Here is a 20,110-nt window from a genome sequence, read left to right as displayed (position 1 = left end):
TGCCTACTTGCCTCGCGAGTCCTAATGACAGGGGACAACTGGACGGCAATCCCTAACTTGGAATAAGTGCAGGGATGACAGACAGACAAACAGGACGTGAACGGACCGCATCAATACCAGGAAAGCTACAAAGTACAAATGGAGCAAGCAGAGAATTGTCAGGAGAAGCCGGGGTCATAAATACCAGGAGAGACGTGAAGTACCAAAGGAGTCAGCAGAGGAACGTCAGGAGGAGGCCGGGGTCAGAATACCAGGCTAGCAGCAAAGTACACAAGGAGCAGGCAGAGGATCGTCAGGAATTCAGCAGGAGGTAAGTACGCCAGGAAAGACCAAATCACAGGTGGAACCCAAATTAACAGGCAACCTGTGGCCAGCAGGCTGCCTGTATTTATACTGGGGAGTGAGGGTCATGTGACGTGGCCAGCGTCACATGACCGACAGACCAACCAGTCGAGCACCGAGTGATCAGCTCGGCGCTCAAGGCAGACTAGGAGCAGGGAGCCACCCAGCTAGTAAAGCCGCCCTGGGAATGAGGTCAAACGCAGATCCTCATTCCCAAAGCTAAGCAACAGGTCTGCGGGTAATGGGGGACCGAGTGCACCTTCGGAACCCCGTTACACATATCTTGTACAATCAGAGCTCCATATCTCTGTTAATATTAACACCCTTAATTTCAATTATGTTCAGTCCCTAGGACCAAAAATCTGCCCCTTAAGCCTATTTATGTCATGGTGGGCAACACTGAGACCTTTATCAAATCCTCACCTTTTCTTTCTTGGGAGGCGGAAATGGCCAAATCCTTCTCGAATGTCCAGTTGTCGACAGCTCTACGCCTGTCTGCCAGACTCCTGAAATCCACTACCCATTACAAATCTATCTTGAAAACCACGCTATGGTGGTACTACACTGCCGACAGACTATGCCACATGTTTCCGGGAACTCCACACCATTGCTGGAGGAATTGCGGGGGCAAAGGCACATTAATGCATATCATATGGTCTTGCTCTAAGCTTGATAGACTCTGGCAAGAAGTCTTCTTGATAGCCTCTGACTTGGCTGTATATTTAATATCCCCTTCACCATCCCTAGCCTTACTATATTTAGACTTGGACGCCATCCTCAGCAGATATAGAGGGTTATAGCACATTTATTTTTAGTAAAGAAACTATCAATCACTTCCAATTGGAAGAGCGTGGTTGTTCCTTCAGGCTCTGATGTGGTACATCGCATTAATTCCACGTATACGTATGAGATAACATTATCCTATCTCTGCAGATACCCTGGGGGTGGGGGGGGGGGAACCTCTGGTCTAAATGTAAATACTGTACTCCTGTTTAAATTACTGTATGCACTTTATGCAAAAATTGTTGCCCTACCAGCATAGAACAAGTATTCTACTTAACCCTTTATCTTTGTTTTTGTTTTATACTTTGTATTTAACTATGCCGATAATGCTTATGTATGATGTAATTTCCTTGAAACTCCTTTAATAACAACTACTGTTATAAAAAAAGAGTTCATATTAAAGTAAATGCCCACCTTTTTATTGTTGTGACTTCACTCCTTCACCCTCCCCGAAGGTGGCTATCCAAGCACCCAACGTCTTATGTTTTTAATCTGTCTATCCTCCAGAATTGTATATAATCCTGAAATTTTCACACTGGCGACTAGGCCTAATATTGAGTCATGATTTCCTGTTCTGTACAGGTAACTTCTCAGTAGCTATTATTCCTGGGAGAATTACGACAAGTAATACCTCTTTAGAGAACGGATTCCACCATTTCACAATAGGTGACATCAGTTTATCAGCTTATCACCACTGCACAGGTCACAGAGCATGCCTAGAACACTTTCCCATAAAAGTCAATGACATCAGCACCTGTCCTTGGCCAGTGTGAAAATTTCAGGATTATATCCCGTATTTCCCACATTATAAGACACACACTTTTTTTTTGTCTCTCAAAATTGGGCCAAAAATTTAGTGCATCTAATAATGTGAAGACTGCCTTGAACGCTACACCTGCAGACTCTACCTACACTGTGAAGGTACCGTATCTGAGGCCGCATGACAGCAAGGCCGGCGGTACTGCAGGTGGAGAGTTGAAGGCAATACGTAGCAAAAGAGATGCTCCTGCTCACATGATACCTCTGGCTGTGTAGTGGTCCTGTGTGTGGGGCTAGTCTTGTGTGTGCTGCTTGTTCCATGTGCACAGGTCCCATGCAGGTGGGCAGCTGTGAAAGGACATGCATTAGGATTTGATGATGGAGGTTCATATGACACGTTGCGTACAGTAGATTGTAAACAGCAAACAGTGTGAATTTTAAGTAGCAGCATAGGTAGTAATTTTGCAAGTAAAGAAGAACTGCACAGTGCATTATCCACAGGTCCCCCCAACCGTTTAATATTATTCTGTCATTATTTATTTATTTGTTTTACTTCTTTTCCTCCTCTAAAACCTAGGTGCGTCTTATGGTCTAGTGCTGTGATGGCTAACCTTCGGTCCTCCAGCTGTGGTAAAACTACAACTCCCAAAATGTACCCTTGCTTGGCTGTTCTCAGAACCCCATAGAAATGAATGGAGCATGCTGGGAGTTGTAGTTTCACGACAGCTGGAGTGCCTGAGGTTAGCCATCACTGGTCTAGTGCATCTTATAGTTAAGGAAATACGGTATATATTTTTTTTTAATATAGCGACATGGAAATAAAAAAATAAAAAAAAGTTTCATAAAAAAAGTTTTAAACAATAGGTCATTTTTAGTGATGAGCGGCAGGGGTAATATTTGAATTGGCGATATTTCGCAAATATTTGGGCGAATATTCATTATATATTAGAGAATTTGCGGTTATTTTCTTAATTGCGAAAATCGAAAATGTACCGTAATATGCACGTATTACGCATGCAGTATAGGCGTGGGTCACTGTTGCTACATTTTTTAAGCTGCTAGAAGTTTCCTGAGACTGGAGAAAATGGTTGGCACGGCAAAACATTACAATAGCTTTATATGCAGATAGAGTGCTCAAATATATTCACGATTGCGCAAATCGCCAATTAATGATGCGCATATTTTAGCGCAATACGTGCAACTTCACATTTTAGCAGGCCTGACTACATATTACTGATTGGTGCAAGTATTGTTGTGGACTTGTGACATCACAGCACTATGTCTGTAGCATGTATGTATGGACAGCAGAACCTATCAGCTACACTATATCACGATCCAACCTACACTGACTATCTCCCACTAACTATCCGTAATATAAAAAAAAATATAATAATTTATATAATATATATATATATATATATATATATATATATATATATATATATTATATATAAGAAAAATAAGCCAGCAGCACTCCAAGTAATTGAAAAAAAGTGTGGTTTATTGACCCAAAAAAATGAAGCGACGTTTCAACAGCTCATTGCTGTCTTTATCAAGCCTAATGCACATGTGATACAAGCGTGTAGTATATAGGGACATTGATCAACAGAGGATTAACATCAATTAAAGATATATAACTAAAATAGACATACATATAGTGATATCTGTGAATGTACAAATACATATAAAAAACAGTCGCAGAAAAACAAAGATGATGCATATAAATATATAATGCAGTATTCCTGTATTATATAAAAAAGAACTTAATGAGTGCAGGTGAACCCAATGAGTGAGTGAAATTAAAAAACTTGCCGTCAGGTGTGTGACTGTATATAATCCACATCGCATGTTCAGCGGCGTTCCCATTGACCCTCCGCGCATGCGCGGGAGGAGCAAATATCGCGATCCTGGCGGCATCCAGGCAATAACCGGAGACCACAACTAAGATGGCCGGAATAGCCTCCCATGCAATGTGCGCATGTCCAGACCGCAATAGAGGCTGCAAATCAGTCGCCACACAATCCTAGTCAAGTGCATAGATACCAGATGGATATGCAAAACCAAATATTTATAAAACAGATATCAAAAGGTAAATATATATATAGATAGGGTCTAGGACACTGTAGCATATATATTTATATATTTATATGCATCATCTTTGTTTTTCTGCGACTGTTTTTTATATGTATTTGTACATTCACAGATATCACTATATGTATGTCTATTTTAGTTATATATCTTTAATTGATGTTAATCCTCTGTTGATCAATGTCCCTATATACTACACGCTTGTATCACATGTGCATTAGGCTTGATAAAGACAGCAATGAGCTGTTGAAACGTCGCTTCATTTTTTTGGGTCAATAAACCACACTTTTTTTCAATTACTTGGAGTGCTGCTGGCTTATTTTTCTTCTATTTGCTGGACCCAGGTGCTGGTCCATATTGGTCGGCTGTGCACCCTTTTGTCTACAGTGTGCTGCCTCCTCATTTTCCTAAAGTATGTATGTATATATATATATATATATATATATATCAGAAAAAAAAACACTGGCAGCACCACCCAAAGAAAGTATAGAGGAAAAAGACTGGTGCAAGGTCCAAGTATGGTAACAGGTGCTTACCCACTTATACAGAGCAAAAAATCAGACTGCACACCAAAATGATTCTTCAGTAAAATAGTGTGTTTTTATTCACCCATATGGTGGCAAAGAGCGACGTTTCGGCTCAAACATGAGCCTTTCTCAAGCATTGGTGAAAAGTGAGCAACAGACATATAAAGGTGTGTCAATACAGACAATTAATAAATCGACATAATTGATAATTTAAAAAATGTGTATGTGTACAATGTACAAATATTTAAAAAAAAGTCATAATCATCATGGTTGGTAAAGTGACATGTGCAATAAGTGAAATAGAATCCATAATATAGGAAATTACATATAAGAACACATTAAATATACAAATGGTTACATTTGCAACACATGCATACATAATTGGTGTGTAAACTATAATTATAAACATGTGCGGATAGGGGAAACTAATGAATTACTACCTGGAGGAATGATAGTGCCCACATATACCAGCGCTTTACAGCGCGTCCTTAGGAAGCCATTGCGCATGTCCCGATCGCATCAGGTCATCACTAAGGGACGGCGCGGACACGCACGTGCGTCGCAGTGTCACCCACTGATGACATCAGTGGCGCACCTAGCAGTGACTCGCAGCCTCCTCCCACCGATGACCACAAAAGGCGGCGCATGCGCATCAGCGTCATCACGCTGGTGGCCACCATATTAAAAGAGGGAACATTGCCAAGACATAGTTTATCCTTACAGCCAACTGCCATCGCCGTTCTACAAAACCATATAAAAGAGGAGAGGAAGAATACCGAAACAAGAGCCGCACATCTAAAATATAACAAATTTATTCAAGAAAACAGACACAACACAAAATAGGTTAAAATCGTTGTATACAACAAATCAGGGCCATGTGAACCATGAATCAGCACATGCCACCCTGGCTCACCACAAAATCATAGGCATGCCCCCACATCAATAAGTATATAGCATTATAAAGTGCATGTAATCCATCAACAATGAATAAAAGCTCAAATACTTAACATAGAAGTAGCATGGTGGGGGGTATGCGTGGTGGTCAGGAAAAAAGCCCAACGCGTATCGCCAGACTTGCTGGCTTCCTCAGGAGTGCCTGATCCTAAATGACACATGATCAGATAGTAATCAAATAATAATAGTCTTTACCTGTGTCTCAGGTCCCCATGTGGAGAGAGGGGGCGGCGACCACCTCTCTGACATGGAGGAGAGAGGAGAGGGGGGGTGTTTGGGGGGTGGACGGCGCCTCGGACCCTCAAAGTGCACATGGATGTGGCTAATGGGGGACGCCACAGGCAGACGGCAACCGGAAGTGCCGTCTGCCCATGCGTGCAATCGAGCCGTCGTGTGCTGCGTTCCAATCACCGGAAGCAGCAAATCGCGCAGGCTCAGGAAGCATTTGCTGCGTGTCAACGGCCGAAGATGACGTAACCGAAATAGAGCGCGAAGTGCACATGTGCGTGGGATACTGTGGGCGAGCGCACGGCAGCGGAGATAAAGGAAAGAATAGGCAGACAGAGAATAGAACTACATTTTCGTATAAAGGCAATAGTTGATAATTAGAATCCCTGTACGAGACCTAGTGCCAGTGTAAGTTTACAGGATCCAGAGTATTCAGCGAATAAGGAAAAATATAGATATATAAAACAAAAAAACATACATAAAAACACATTTGTGAACAATAATGAAATACATAAGTGAAACAAACTTGTGTGGGAAATTTAATTATGATCCATGCAAGTAATCTAGTGGAGGATCAATTCTAATAGTGAAAAATACTATTAATGAACAAAATTGATTTAGTGCATAGAAAGGCGCCATCAAAGCCCTAAATTAACCCTATATTTTTATCCTGTGATTAGTTCATGCGCAGAATTAACCATCAGTCAAATTAGACTTGATATGTTAATTAGGCTACATGATTTGTACCCAAAGTTATGTGATTAAACCCACGTGCCTCATTTTTATTATTCCTTACCCCTGACATTCTTCTATTTAATTTGTATTATTACTATTTAATTTTATTTGTTTATATTTTTAGTACTTGATTTATTTTTTCTTCGAAATATTCCTTTTGACAATATATATTATGGTTTTATTACATATTATAATTTATTTTTAGAATTATTTATTATATTTTATTTATATTATATTATTTTTTATATTTTTTATTTATTATATATTAAATTATTTTTATTTGTTTTTTAATATTTTTTATTTGTACAATTTTTGATATTTTTTATTTTTAATTTATTTTTTATTTTTTATATATTTTATATTTTATATTTTTTATATTATTATATCTATCAATTATTTTCAATCTAAATTTTATTCAACTATTATTTTATTGTATATTATTTTATCCTGAATACCTCTTTGTTCCACATAATTTATTGTATTTATATAAAAAAAAAAAAGGAAGATAAGAAAGAAAATAGAGTAAGAAGATTGTTCCGTGCCGTCACCCACAGGACCCCACACCGAGGCCACAGAAGTAGGAGAATGTTACAGATGGTGACATTTAGAGAGGTGCTACATCGGGTAAGTGCAAACAACAAATAGAAGAGAAGCGAATCTAATGAATCATTCACTACATGTCCAATCGAAAGGTGATGATAAGAAATCCTCTTCCGCAGTGATCCAGAGAAATTCTTCCTTATAGGCAATATTTAGATCTTTCCCAAACTGAAGTGCAGAGAAGGGGATAATCCGGCAGACTCGGAATGAAAGGCCAGATGGTCACGTACAGGAAACGAAGAGCATGTGCATCACCATGATGGTCCAAAAAATGTGTGGCCACAGAGGTAAGAGATTTCTCCTCGTCAGCCCTATCCCGAACGGCCAGGGTGATGTTGGACATATGTTGTTGGATCCGTTTCCGCAGTTCTTGTTAGGTTTGCCCCACATACAATTTCCTACATGGACAAATAATCCCATATACGATATTCCTGGTGCGGCAATTTATGTAATGATTCAGGCATACACACTCCTTACCGTTTGTAAAGTTATCCTTGCCCAACATGAATGGGCAGACATTGCATTGGCCGCACGGGTGTGTACCCTTCAATTTGATGCCTCTGTTTAGTCCCCTTTACAATAAATTATATGGAACAAGGAGGTATTCAGGATAAAATAATATACGATAAAATAATATACAATAAAATAATAGTTGAATAAAATTTAGATTGAAAATAATTGATAGATATATTAATATAAAAAATATAAAATAAATAATTAAATATATAAAATAAAAAATATCAAAAATTGTACAAATAAAAAATATTAAAAAAACAAAATAAAAATATAATTTAATAAATTATATAATATAAAAAAAATATAATATTTAAAATATAAGAAATAATTCTAAAAATAAATTATAATATGTAATAAAACAATAATATATAGAAACATAGAATGTGTCGGCAGATAAGAACCATTTGGCCCATCTAGTCTGCCCAATATACTGAGTACTATGGATAGCCCCTGGCCCTATCTTATATGAAGGATGGCCTTATGCCTATCCCATGCATGCTTAAACTCCTTCACTGTATTTGCAGCTACCACTTCTGCAGGAAGGCTATTCCATGCATCCACTACTCTCTCAGTAAAATAATACTTCCTGATATTACTTTTAAACCTTTGCCCCTCTAATTTAAAACTATGTCCTCTTGTAGCAGTTTTTCTTCTTTTAAATATTCTCTCCTCTTTTACCTTTGTTGATTCCCTTTATGTATTTAAAAGTTTCTATTATATCCCCTCTGTCTCGTCTTTCTTCCAAGCTATACATGTTAAGGTCCTTTAATCTTTCCTGGTAAGTTTTATCCTGCAATCCATGTACCAGTTTAGTAGCTCTTCTCTGAACTCTCTCCAAAGTATCAATATCCTTCTGGAGATATGGTCTCCAAATGAGGTCTCACTAGTGCTCTGTAGAATGAATATTTCGAAGAAAAAATATATCAAGTACTAAAAATATAAACAAATAAAATTAAATAGTAATAATACAAATTAACTAGAAGAATGTCGGGGTAAGGAATAATAAAAATGAGGCACGTGGGTTTAATCACATAACTTTGGGTACAAATCATGTAGCCTAATTAACATATCAAGTCTAATTTGACTGATGGATAATTCTGCGCATGAACTAATCACAGGATAAAAATAAAGGGTTAATTTAGGGCTTTGATGGCGCCTTTCTATGCACTAATCAATTTTGTTCATTAATAGTATTTTTCACTATTAGAATTGATCCTCCACTAGATTACTTGCATGGATCATAATTAAATTTCCCACACATGTTTGTTTCACTTACCGTATGTATTTCATTATTGTTCACAAATGTGTTTTTATGTATTTTTTTTTTTTATATATCTATATTTTTCCTTATTCGCTGAATACTCTGGATCCTGTAAACTTACATTGGCACTAGGTCTCATACAGGGATTCTAATTATCAACTATTGCCTTTATACGAAAATGTAGTTCTATTCTCTGTCTGCCTATTCTTTCCTTTATCTCCGCTGCCGTGCGCTCGCCCACAGTATCCCACGCACATGCGCACTTCGCGCTCTATTTCGGTTACGTCATCTTCGACCGTTGACACGCAGCAAATGCTTCCTGAGCCTGCACGATTTGCTGCTTCCGGTGATTGGAACGCAGCACACGACGGCTCGATTGCACGCATGGGCAGACGGCACTTCCGGTTGCCGTCTGCCTGTGGCGTCCCCCATTAGCCACATCCATGTGCTCTTTGAGGGCCCGAGGCGCCGTCCACCCCCCAAACCCCCCCTCTCCTCCATGTCAGCGAGGTGGTCGCCGCCCCCTCTCTCCACATGGGGACCTGAGACACAGGTAAAGACTATTATTATTTGATTACTATGTGTATATATATCTGATCATGTGTCATTTAGGATCAGGCACTCCTGAGGAAGCCAGCAAGTCTGGCTATACGCGTTGGGCTTTTTTCCTGACCACCACGCATACCCCCCACCATGCTACTTCTATGTTAAGTATTTGACCTTTTATTCATTGTTGATGGATTACATGCACTTTATAATGTTATATACTTATTGATGTGGGGGCATGCCTATGATTTTGTGGTGAGCCAGGGTGGCATGTGCTGATTCATGGTTCACATGGCCCTGATTTGTTGTATACAACGATTTTAACCTATTTTGTGTCGTGTCTGTTTTCTTGAATAAATTTGTTATACACTGCTCAAAAAAATAAAGGGATCACAAAAATAACACATCCTAGATTTGAATTAATTAAATATTCTTCTGAAATACTTTGTTCTTTACATAGTTGAATGTGCTGACAACAAAATCACACAAAAATGAAAAAATGGAAATCAAATTTTTCAACCCATGGAGGTCTGGATTTGGAGTCACCCTCAAAATTAAAGTGGAAAAACACACTACAGGCTGATCCAACTTTGATGTAATGTCCTTAAAACAAGTCAAAATGAGGCTCAATAGTGTGTGTGGCCTCCACGTGCCTGTATGACCTCCCTACAACGCCTGTGCATGCTCCTGATGAGGTGGCGGACGGTCTCCTGAGGGATCTCCTCCCAGACCTGGACTAAAGCATCTGCCAACTCCTGGACAGTCTGTGGTGCAACAGAGCGAGACATGATGTCTCAGATGTGCTCAATTGGATTCAGGTCTGGGGAACGGGCGGGCCAGTCCATAGCATCAAAGCCTTCGTCTTGCAGGAACTGCTGACACACTCCAGCCACATGAGGTCTAGCATTGTCTTGCATTAGGAGGAACCCAGGGCCAACCGCACCAGCATATGGTCTCACAAGGGGTCTGAGGATCTCATCTCGGTACCTAATGGCAGTCAGGCTACCTCTGGCGAGCACATGGAGCTCTGTGCGGCCCTCCAAAGAAATGCCACCCCACACCATTACTGACCCAATGCCAAACCGGTCATGCTGGAGGATGTTGCAGGCAGCAGAACGTTGTCCACGGCGTCTCCAGACTCTGTCACGTCTGTCACATGTGCTCAGTGTGAACCTGCTTTCATCTGTGAAGAGCACAGGGCGCCAGTGGCAAATTTGCCAATCTTGGTGTTCTCTGGCAAATGCCAAACGTCCTGCACGGTGTCGGGCCCACATATCACCCTCATGGAGTCTGTTTCTGACCGTTTGAGCAGACACATGCACATTTGTGGCCGGCTGGAGGTCATTTTGCAGGGCTCTGGCAGTGCTCCTCCTGTTCCTCCTTGCACAAAGGCGGAGGTAGCGGTCCTGCTGCTGGGTTGTTGCCCTCCTACGGCCTCCTCCACGTCTCCTGATGTACTGGCCTGTCTCCTGGTAGCGCCTCCATGCTCTGGACACTACGCTGACAGACACAGCAAACCTTCTTGCCACAGCTCGCATTGATGTGCCATCCTGGATAAGCTGCACTACCTGAGCCACTTGTGTGGGTTGTAGACTCCGTCTCATGCTACCACTAGAGTGAAAGCACCGCCAGCATTCAAAAGTGACCAAAACATCAGCCAGGAAGCATAGGAACTGAGAAGTGGTCTGTGATGACCACCTGCAGAACCACTCCTTTATTGGGGGTGTCTTGCTTATTGCCTATAATTTCCACCTGTTGTCTATCCCATTTGCACAACAGCATGTGAAATTGATTGTCACTCAGTGTTGCTTCCTAAGTGGACAGTTTGATTTCACAGAAGTGTGATTGACTTGGAGTTACATTGTGTTGTTTAAGTGTTCCCTTTATTTTTTTGAGCAGTGTATTTTAGATGTGCGGCTCTTGTTTCAGTATTCTTTCTCTCCTCTTTTATATTGTGCACTGCATACCGTGAGCCGGCACTCTTCCTTCATTCTTGGATGTGCCCCTATCTTTTGAATTGCATGGTTCTACAAAACCAGTCACTGTGGTCAAATCCCACTGTGTAGCAGGTTAGATGAGTCACCATCTTTTCCAAGACGTTTAACTCAAATCCAATTTTTACCCCAATGCTGTAGGCACGTCAGTGCCACCCACATTGCGGGTCCCTGACCTGCTTCAATATGTAACTGAGAGGGTTCTCCTCAATTGCAACAGAACGGTACTGCGTAACAGGGCAAAGGTCGGCAGCATAAGCTAAAGTGTTGAAAAAGAAAAGGGGCAAAATAAAGCCTCTTACATTATATACAAGCGGGACATATGCATGGAACTCAAAGACATAGACATGATAGTATCACAATAAAATTGCTTCTTTTTTGGGCTCCTTATCCACCATCCAGGTTCATCAGTTTTCTAAGGTGCCTTCCCCAGTTGTGCAAGTGCTTCTGAACCTGGTATATATGTATTACTGACACTTTGTTTATTATTATTTCAGAAGCACTTGCACAATTGGGGAAGGCACCTTAGAAAACTGATGAACCTGGATGGTGGATGAGGAGCCCACAAAAGAAGCAATTTTATTGTGATACTATCATGTCTATGTCTTTGAGTTCCATGCGTATGTCCCGCTTGTATATAATGTAAGAGGCTTTATTTTGCCCCTTTTCTTTTTCAACACTTTAGCTTATGCTGCCGACCTTTGCCCTGTTATGCAGTACCGTTCTGTTGCATTTGAGGAGAACCCTCTCAGTTACATATTGAAGCAGGTCAGGGACCCGCAATGTGGGTGGCACTGACGTGCCTACAGCATTGGGGTAAAAATTGGATTTGAGTTAACCGTCTTGGAAAAGATGGTGACTCATCTAACCTGCTACACAGTGGGATTTGACCACAGTGACTGGTTTTGTATAACGGCGATGGCAGTTGGCTGTAAGGATAATTATGTCTTGGCAATGTTCCCTCTTTCAATATGGTGGCCACCAGCGTGATGACGCTGATGCGCATGCGCCGCCTTTTGTGGTCATCGGTGGGAGGAGGCTGCGATTCACTGCTAGGTGCACCGCTGATGTCATCAGTGGGTGACACTGCGCCATCCCTCAGTGATGACGTGATGCGATCGGGACATGCGCAATGGCTTCCTAAGGACGTGCTGAACAGCGCGCTGGTATATGTGGGCACTATCATTCCTCCAGGTAGTAATTCATTAGTTTCCCCTATCCGCACATGTTTATAATTATAGTTTACACACCAATTATGTATGCATGTGTTGCAGATGTAACCATTTGTATATTTAATGTGTTGTTATATGTAATTTCCTATATTATGGATTCTATTTCACTTATTGGACATGTCACTTTACCAACCATGATGATTATGACTTTTTTGCAAATATTTGTACATTGTACACATACACATTTTTTAAATTATCAATTATGTCGATTTATTAATTGTCTGTATTGGCACACCTTTTTTACAGGGAGTGCAGAATTATTAGGCAAGTTGTATTTTTGAGGATTAATTTTATTATTGAACAACAACCATGTTCTCAATGAACCCAAAAAACTCATTAATATCAAAGCTGAATATTTTTGGAAGTAGTTTTTAGTTTGTTTTTAGTTTTAGCTATTTTAGGGGGATATCTGTGTGTGCAGGTGACTATTACTGTGCATAATTATTAGGCAACTTAACAAAAAACAAATATATACCCATTTCAATTATTTATTTTTACCAGTGAAACCAATATAACATCTCAACATTCACAAATATACATTTCTGACATTCAAAAACAAAACAAAAACAAATCAGTGACCAATATAGCCACCTTTCTTTGCAAGGACACTCAAAAGCCTGCCATCCATGGATTCTGTCAGTGTTTTGATCTGTTCACCATCAACATTGCGTGCAGCAGCAACCACAGCCTCCCAGACACTGTTCAGAGAGGTGTACTGTTTTCCCTCCTTGTAAATCTCACATTTGATGATGGACCACAGGTTCTCAATGGGGTTCAGATCAGGTGAACAAGGAGGCCATGTCATTAGATTTTCTTCTTTTATACCCTTTCTTGCCAGCCACGCTGTGGAGTACTTGGACGCGTGTGATGGAGCATTGTCCTGCATGAAAATCCTGTTTTTCTTGAAGGATGCAGGCTTCTTCCTGTACCACTGCTTGAAGAAGGTGTCTTCCAGAAACTGGCAGTAGGACTGGGAGTTGAGCTTGACTCCATCCTCAACCCTAAAAGGCCCCACAAGATCATCTTTGATACCAGCCCAAACCAGTACTCCACCTCCAGCTTGCTGGCGTCTGAGTCGGACTGGAGCTCTCTGCCCTTTACCAATCCAGCCACGGGCCCATCCATCTGGCCCATCAAGACTCACTCTCATTTCATCAGTCCATAAAACCTTAGAAAAATCAGTCTTGAGATATTTCTTGGCCCAGTCTTGACGTTTCAGCTTGTGTGTCTTGTTCAGTAGTGGTCGTCTTTCAGCCTTTCTTACCTTGGCCATGTCTCTGAGTATTGCACACCTTGTGCTTTTGGGCACTCCAGTGATGTTGCAGCTCTGAAATATGGCCAAACTGGTGGCAAGTGGCATCTTGGCAGCTGCACGCTTGACTTTTCTCAGTTCATGGGCAGTTATTTTGCGCCTTGGTTTTTCCACACGCTTCTTGCGACCCTGTTGACTATTTTGAATGAAACGCTTGATTGTTCGATGATCACGCTTCAGAAGCTTTGCAATTTTAAGAGTGCTGCATCCCTCTGCAAGATATCTCACTATTTTTGACTTTTCTGAGCCTGTCAAGTCCTTCTTTTGACCCATTTTGCCAAAGGAAAGGAAGTTGCCTAATAATTATGCACACCTAATATAGGGTGTTGATGTCATTAGACCACACCCCTTCTCATTACAGAGATGCACATCACCTAATATGCTTAATTGGTAGTAGGCTTTCGAGCCTATACAGCTTGGAGTAAGACAACATGCATAAAGAGGATGATGTGGTCAAAATACTCATTTGCCTAATAATTCTGCACGCAGTGTATGTCTGTTGCTCACTTTTCACCAATGCTTGAGAAAGGCTCATGTTTGAGCCGAAACGTCGCGCTCTTTGCCACCATATGGTGAATAAAAACACACTATTTTACTGAAGAATCGTTTTGGCGTGCAGTCTGATTTTTTGATATATATATATATATATATATATATATATATATATATATATATATATATATATAATCTAATGTAATTAAACAGTAAAGCGCAGAGCACAACAATGACTCCACCAAACTACAGAAAATGGCTGCTGGGGAGGTTCCTATATAGTAATGGGTAGTCAACTTTCCTATTGGTTGCTAGGGGTGTTGGTAAACTTAGACAAAGACATTGCAGCCTTCTCATTGGCCCACAAGCAAAAAGGTAGGTTACTGATAAAAAAAAAAAAAATCTAGAATATTCGCGAATACATAGCACTATATTCTAAATCTTCACGATATCTTGAAGTGGCGATATTCGTGATTTTAAAATTTGCAATTCGAATATTCGCACCCAACACTAGTCATTTTCTGATGACACATTTCCTTAAAATATTGGACTTCTAGGGATATAGTCTTCTCAATGACAATGGTCAGAGATTTTTCTGAATTTAATCATCAAGTTATCAACCTTCAGGGTTGCTTGTGTTTCTAAATTGCTTGATTTGTAACCCAGCAACTATGGATTCTTTTACACAGCCCCATGCAAACAGAATTTGGGATGAACAGTTGTATATTGTTGACAGCACATTTTCTCTTTACATAGGATGATTATTTTTATAGGCCCACTAGCTGAAGGACCCAGCTTTGCATGGGTATATTTTATCTATTTTATTTAATGTTTGTGTGTGTGTCGTTAAGACAGTATCCACTATCCAGTGATATCTACAGTGCCCCATCTCCTTAAAATGGGACATGCACAGTAGCCCACCCCCTTAACTTTGACCTTCACAGCAGTCTGTCCCCTTAACAGTGACTTCTACAGCACCCGCCCCTTAACTGTGACCTCCACCATTCCCTGCACCCTTAACAGTGACCTCTACAGCACCCGCCCCTTAACTGTGACCTCCACCATTCCCTGCACCCTTAACAGAGACCTCCACAGTGACTGCCTCTTTAACAGTGACTGCCACAGTACCCTGCTCTCTTAACAGTGACCTCTTAGAACCCCACTGTCCCTTTTAATTGTGGCCTACACAGTCCCCTCCTCCCTTAACAGTGACCTCCACAGTACCTGCCCCTTTAACAGTGACCGCCACAGCGGCCTGCCCCCTTAACAGTAACATCCACAGCGCCCTCCCCTTTAACAGTGACCTCCACAGCGTTCAGCCCCTTTATTAGTGGCCTCCACTGTACCCAGTCTCCTTAACAGTGATTTCCACAATAACCCACCCCCTTAACAGTGACCTCCACAGAGCTCTGTTCCCTTTAAAATGTGACCTCCACAACACCGTACCCCCTTAACAGTGGCCTCTACAGCACCCTGCCCCTTAACACTGACCTCCCCTTAACTGTGACCTCCACATTTCCCTGCCCCCTTAACATAGAGGTGTACAGCGCCGGCCCCTTTAACAATGACCGCCACAGCATTGCGCCCTCTTAAGTGACCTCCACAGCAGCCGCCCCTTTTATTAGTGACCTCCACAGTACCTAATCTTCTTAACAGTGATTTCCACAACACCCTGCCCCCTTAACAGTGGCCTCTACAGCAATCTGCCCCTTAACACTGACCTTCATAGTGGACCCTCCGCTTAACTGTGATCTCGATAGCAGCCTGCCCCTAGGGTGGCCAGTGGGCCGGTACCGGCTTTCAGACTCCCTGTCCTTCATCCAGCGCAGGGCCTGGACGGAGACAGGGATGTCCTTTTGAACAGCTCACTTTCAGACAGCAGCACTGTGCTGTCTGAGCGTGAGCTGCAGGGAGAAAGTCACCCTCCCTCCCACCCCTGCAGCTGACAGAACTAAATTTTTACCTTCAATCCCCGTCGGCTGCAGAGTGGGAGGGGGCATGGCTTAACCAGATTGGGAGTGTGGCTTAGTGGGGCCTGGAGGCGGGGTTTTTAAATCCGTCTTTTGAGGGTGGCCTGAATGGCCACCCTTCCTGCCCCTTGGACTGTGATCTTCACAGCACCCCACTTCCTTAACCGCCTCCGAACCGCCTAACGCAGGATCGCATTCCGGAGGCGGCAGCTCTGCGCACAGTCACGCATATATGCGTCATCTCGCGAGACGCGAGATTTTCTGTGAACGCGCGCGCGTTCACAGGATGGGAAGGTAAGAGAGTGGATCTCCAGCCTGCCAGCGGCGATCATTCGCTGGCAGGCTGGAGATGCGATTTTTTTTAACCCCTAACAGGTATATTAGACACTGTTTTGATAACAGCGTCTAATATACCTGCTACCTGGTCCTCTGGTGGTCCCTTTTGTTTGGATCGACCACCAGAGGACACAGGATGCTCAGTAATAAGTAGCACCAAACACCACTACACTACACCCCCCCCTGTCACTTATTAACCCCTGATCACCCCATATAGACTCCCTGATCACCCCCCTGTCATTGATCACCCCCTTGTAAGGCTCCATTCAGACGTCCGTATGTTTTTTACGGATCCACGGATCGTATCCGCAAAACACATACGGACATCTGAATGGAGCCTTATAGGGGGGTGATCAATGACAGGGGGGTGATCACCCCATATAGACTCCCTGATCACCCCCCCGTCATTGATCACTCCCCTGTAAAGGCTCCATTCAGACATTTTTTTGGCCCAAATTAGCGGAATTTTTTTTTTTCTTACAAAGTCTCATATTTCACTAACTTGTGTCAAAAAATAAAATCTCACCATAACCCTCACGGAATCCAAATGCGTAAAATTTTTTAGACATTTATATTCCAGACTTCTTCTCACGCTTTAGGGCCCCTAAAATGCCAGGGCAGTATAAATACCCCACATGTGACCCCATTTCAGAAAGAAGACACCCCAAGGTATTCCGTGAGGGGCATATTGAGTCCATGAAAGATTGAAATTTTTGTCCCAAGTTAGCGGAAAGGGAGACTTTGTGAGAAAAAAAAAAAAAAAAATCAATTTCCGCTAACTTGTGCCAAAAAAAAAAAAAATTTGATGAACTCGCCATGCCCCTCATTGAATACCTTGGGGTGTCTTCTTTCCAAAATGGGGTCATATGTGGGGTATTTATACTGCTATGGCATTTTAGGGGTCCTAAAGCGTGAGAAGAAGTCTGGGATCCAAATGTCTAAAAATGCATAAAAGGAATGTGGGCCCCTTTGCGCATCTAGGCTGCAAAAAAGTGTCACACATGTGGTATCTCCGTACTCAGGAGAAGTTGGGCAATGTGTTTTGGGGTGTCATTTTACATATACCCATGCTGGGTGAGATAAATATCTTGGTCAAATGCCAACTTTGTATAAAAAATGGGAAAAGTTGTCATTTGCCGAGATACTTCTCTCACCCAGCATGAGTATATGTAAAAAGACACCCCAAAACACATTGCCCAACTTCTCCTGAGTACGGCGATACCACATGTGTGACACTTTTTTGCAGCCTAGGTGGGCAAAGGGGCCCACATTCCAAAGAGCACCTTTAGGATTTCACAGGTCATTTTTTACACATTTTGATTTCAAACTACTTACCACACATTAGGGCCCCTAAAATGCCAGGGCAGTATAACTACCCCACAAGTGACCCCATTTTGGAAAGAAGACACCCCAAGGTATTTCGTGATGGGCATAGTGAGTTCATGGAAGTTTTTATTTTTTGTCACAAGTTAGTGGAATATGAGACTTTGTAAGAAAAAAAAAATCATCATTTTCCGCTAACTTGTGACAAAAAATAAAAAGTTCTATGAACTCACTATGCCCATCAGCGAATACCTTAGGGTGTCTACTTTCCGAAATGGGGTCATTTGTGGGAGTGTTTCTACTGTCTGGCCATTGTAGAACCTCAGGAAACATGACAGGTGCTCAGAAAGTCAGAGCTGCTTCAAAAAGCGGAAATTCACATTTTTGTACCATAGTTTGTAAACACTAACTTTTACCCAAACCATTTTTTTTTATCAAAGACATGTAGAACAATAAATTTAGAGAAAAATTTATATATGGATGTTGTTTTTTTTGCAAAATTTTACAACTGAAAGTGAAAAATGAAATTTTGTTTGCAAAAAAATCGTTAAATTTCGATTAATAACAACAAAAAATTTAAAAATGTCAGCAGCAATGAAATACCACCAAATGAAAGCTCTATTAGTGAGAAGAAAAGGAGGTAAAATTCATTTGGGTGGTAAGTTGCATGACCGAGCAATAAACAGTGAAAGTAGTGTAGTGCAGAAGTGTAAAAAGTGGCCTGGTCATTAAGGGTGTTTAAGCTATGGGGGCTGAGGTGGTTAAAGGGAACCAGTCACCAGTTTTATGGTGTCCTAACAACTAAGGGCAACATAAATAAGTGACTGATTCTCTTAGCACAATGCTGGGTCACTTTCTTTAATTGACCCAGTCAATCTGCCAACATCTTGTATTGAAAAGCTCCAGCTGATAATGATGAGTCATGAATATTCATGAGCTCCTGACTCTTCCCGCCCAACTGCTGCTGAATGACAGTTTGTTTCCATATGAATCAGCAGCAGGTGGGCAGGGGAGTGGCTATAGCTCTGAATTAAATATACGCTGGACTCAATGACATCACGCTGGACTCCAATCAGCTCATTAGCATGCGGCATCTTTGTGTGTATATTATGAGATAACCATCTGTCACACCAGTAAGTGAATACATCTAAGGTACTTTTTAGTAGTTAATGATTGTATATAATTAGTTAGATTATAATCAAATATCCACATGACAGGTTCCCTTTAAGTGTCATCCACAGCGTCCTGCCCCTTTAAAGCTGACCTACAGCAGTGAAGAAAAATGGCTGTGTTTTTATGGAAACCTGGTGTACAACTGTGTGTATGTAGAGACTAAGGGCCTGCGGGCTTCTATTGGCTGATAGGGTCATGTGACCAGGCTTCTATTGGCTAATGGATTTTTGGTAATATCTCAAGAACGGTATGTGCTAGAGAGCTGAGACCTGGTCCAAAACCTTACCGGACACCTGATATACCTGTGTGCTAAATTTCGAGATTGTAAGTTCAACGGTGCGGATTCCTTTAGCGGACATACACACATACACTCAGCTTTATGTATTAGGCTACTTTCACACTCGCGTTTTTGTGCGGATCCATCTTGTATCTGCACAGACGGATCCGCACAAATAATGCAAACGCTTGTATCCGTTAATAACGGATCCATTTGCATTATTCCTAAAAAAAAAGAAGTCTAAGTCGAAACGGATCTGTCTTGACTTGCATTGAAAGTCAATGGGGGACGGATCCGTTATCAATTGCACCATATTGTGTCAGTGAAAAACGGATCCGTCCCCATTGACTTACATTGTAAGTCTAGAGGGATCCGTTAGGCTCTGCATAGTCAGACGGTCACCAAAATGCTGCAAGCTGCATTTTAGTGACAGTCTAAAAAACGTAATGGACACCAAATGCAGCCCAATTGATGCATTCTGAGCGGATCCTTATCCTTTCAGAATGCATTGGGGCTTAACTGATCCGTTTTGGGCTGCTTGTGAGAGCCCTGAAACGGATCTCACAAGCGGACCCAGAAACGCCAGTGTGAAAGTAGTCCTAGATGAAACATGTGATCAGTTAAAATTTGTTTAATGTAAGCTGATTGGTGGTCTTTTTTAC

The 20,110-nt window shown here is 41.5% G+C and overlaps 1 protein-coding gene across 1 annotated transcript in view; it reads left to right on the top strand.

The window, feature by feature from the left end:
* Positions 1–20,110, top strand: part of LRP5 (LDL receptor related protein 5) — a 1,269,095-nt gene that overhangs the window by 115,781 nt on the left and 1,133,204 nt on the right. The window lies entirely within an intron of this gene.

This window comes from Bufo bufo, chromosome 10, assembly GCF_905171765.1.
Source record: "Bufo bufo chromosome 10, aBufBuf1.1, whole genome shotgun sequence".
Lineage (NCBI taxonomy): Eukaryota > Metazoa > Chordata > Amphibia > Anura > Bufonidae > Bufo > Bufo bufo.
Note: the sequence above shows the minus strand (reverse complement) of the source record. Positions and strands in the feature narration are given on the sequence as shown.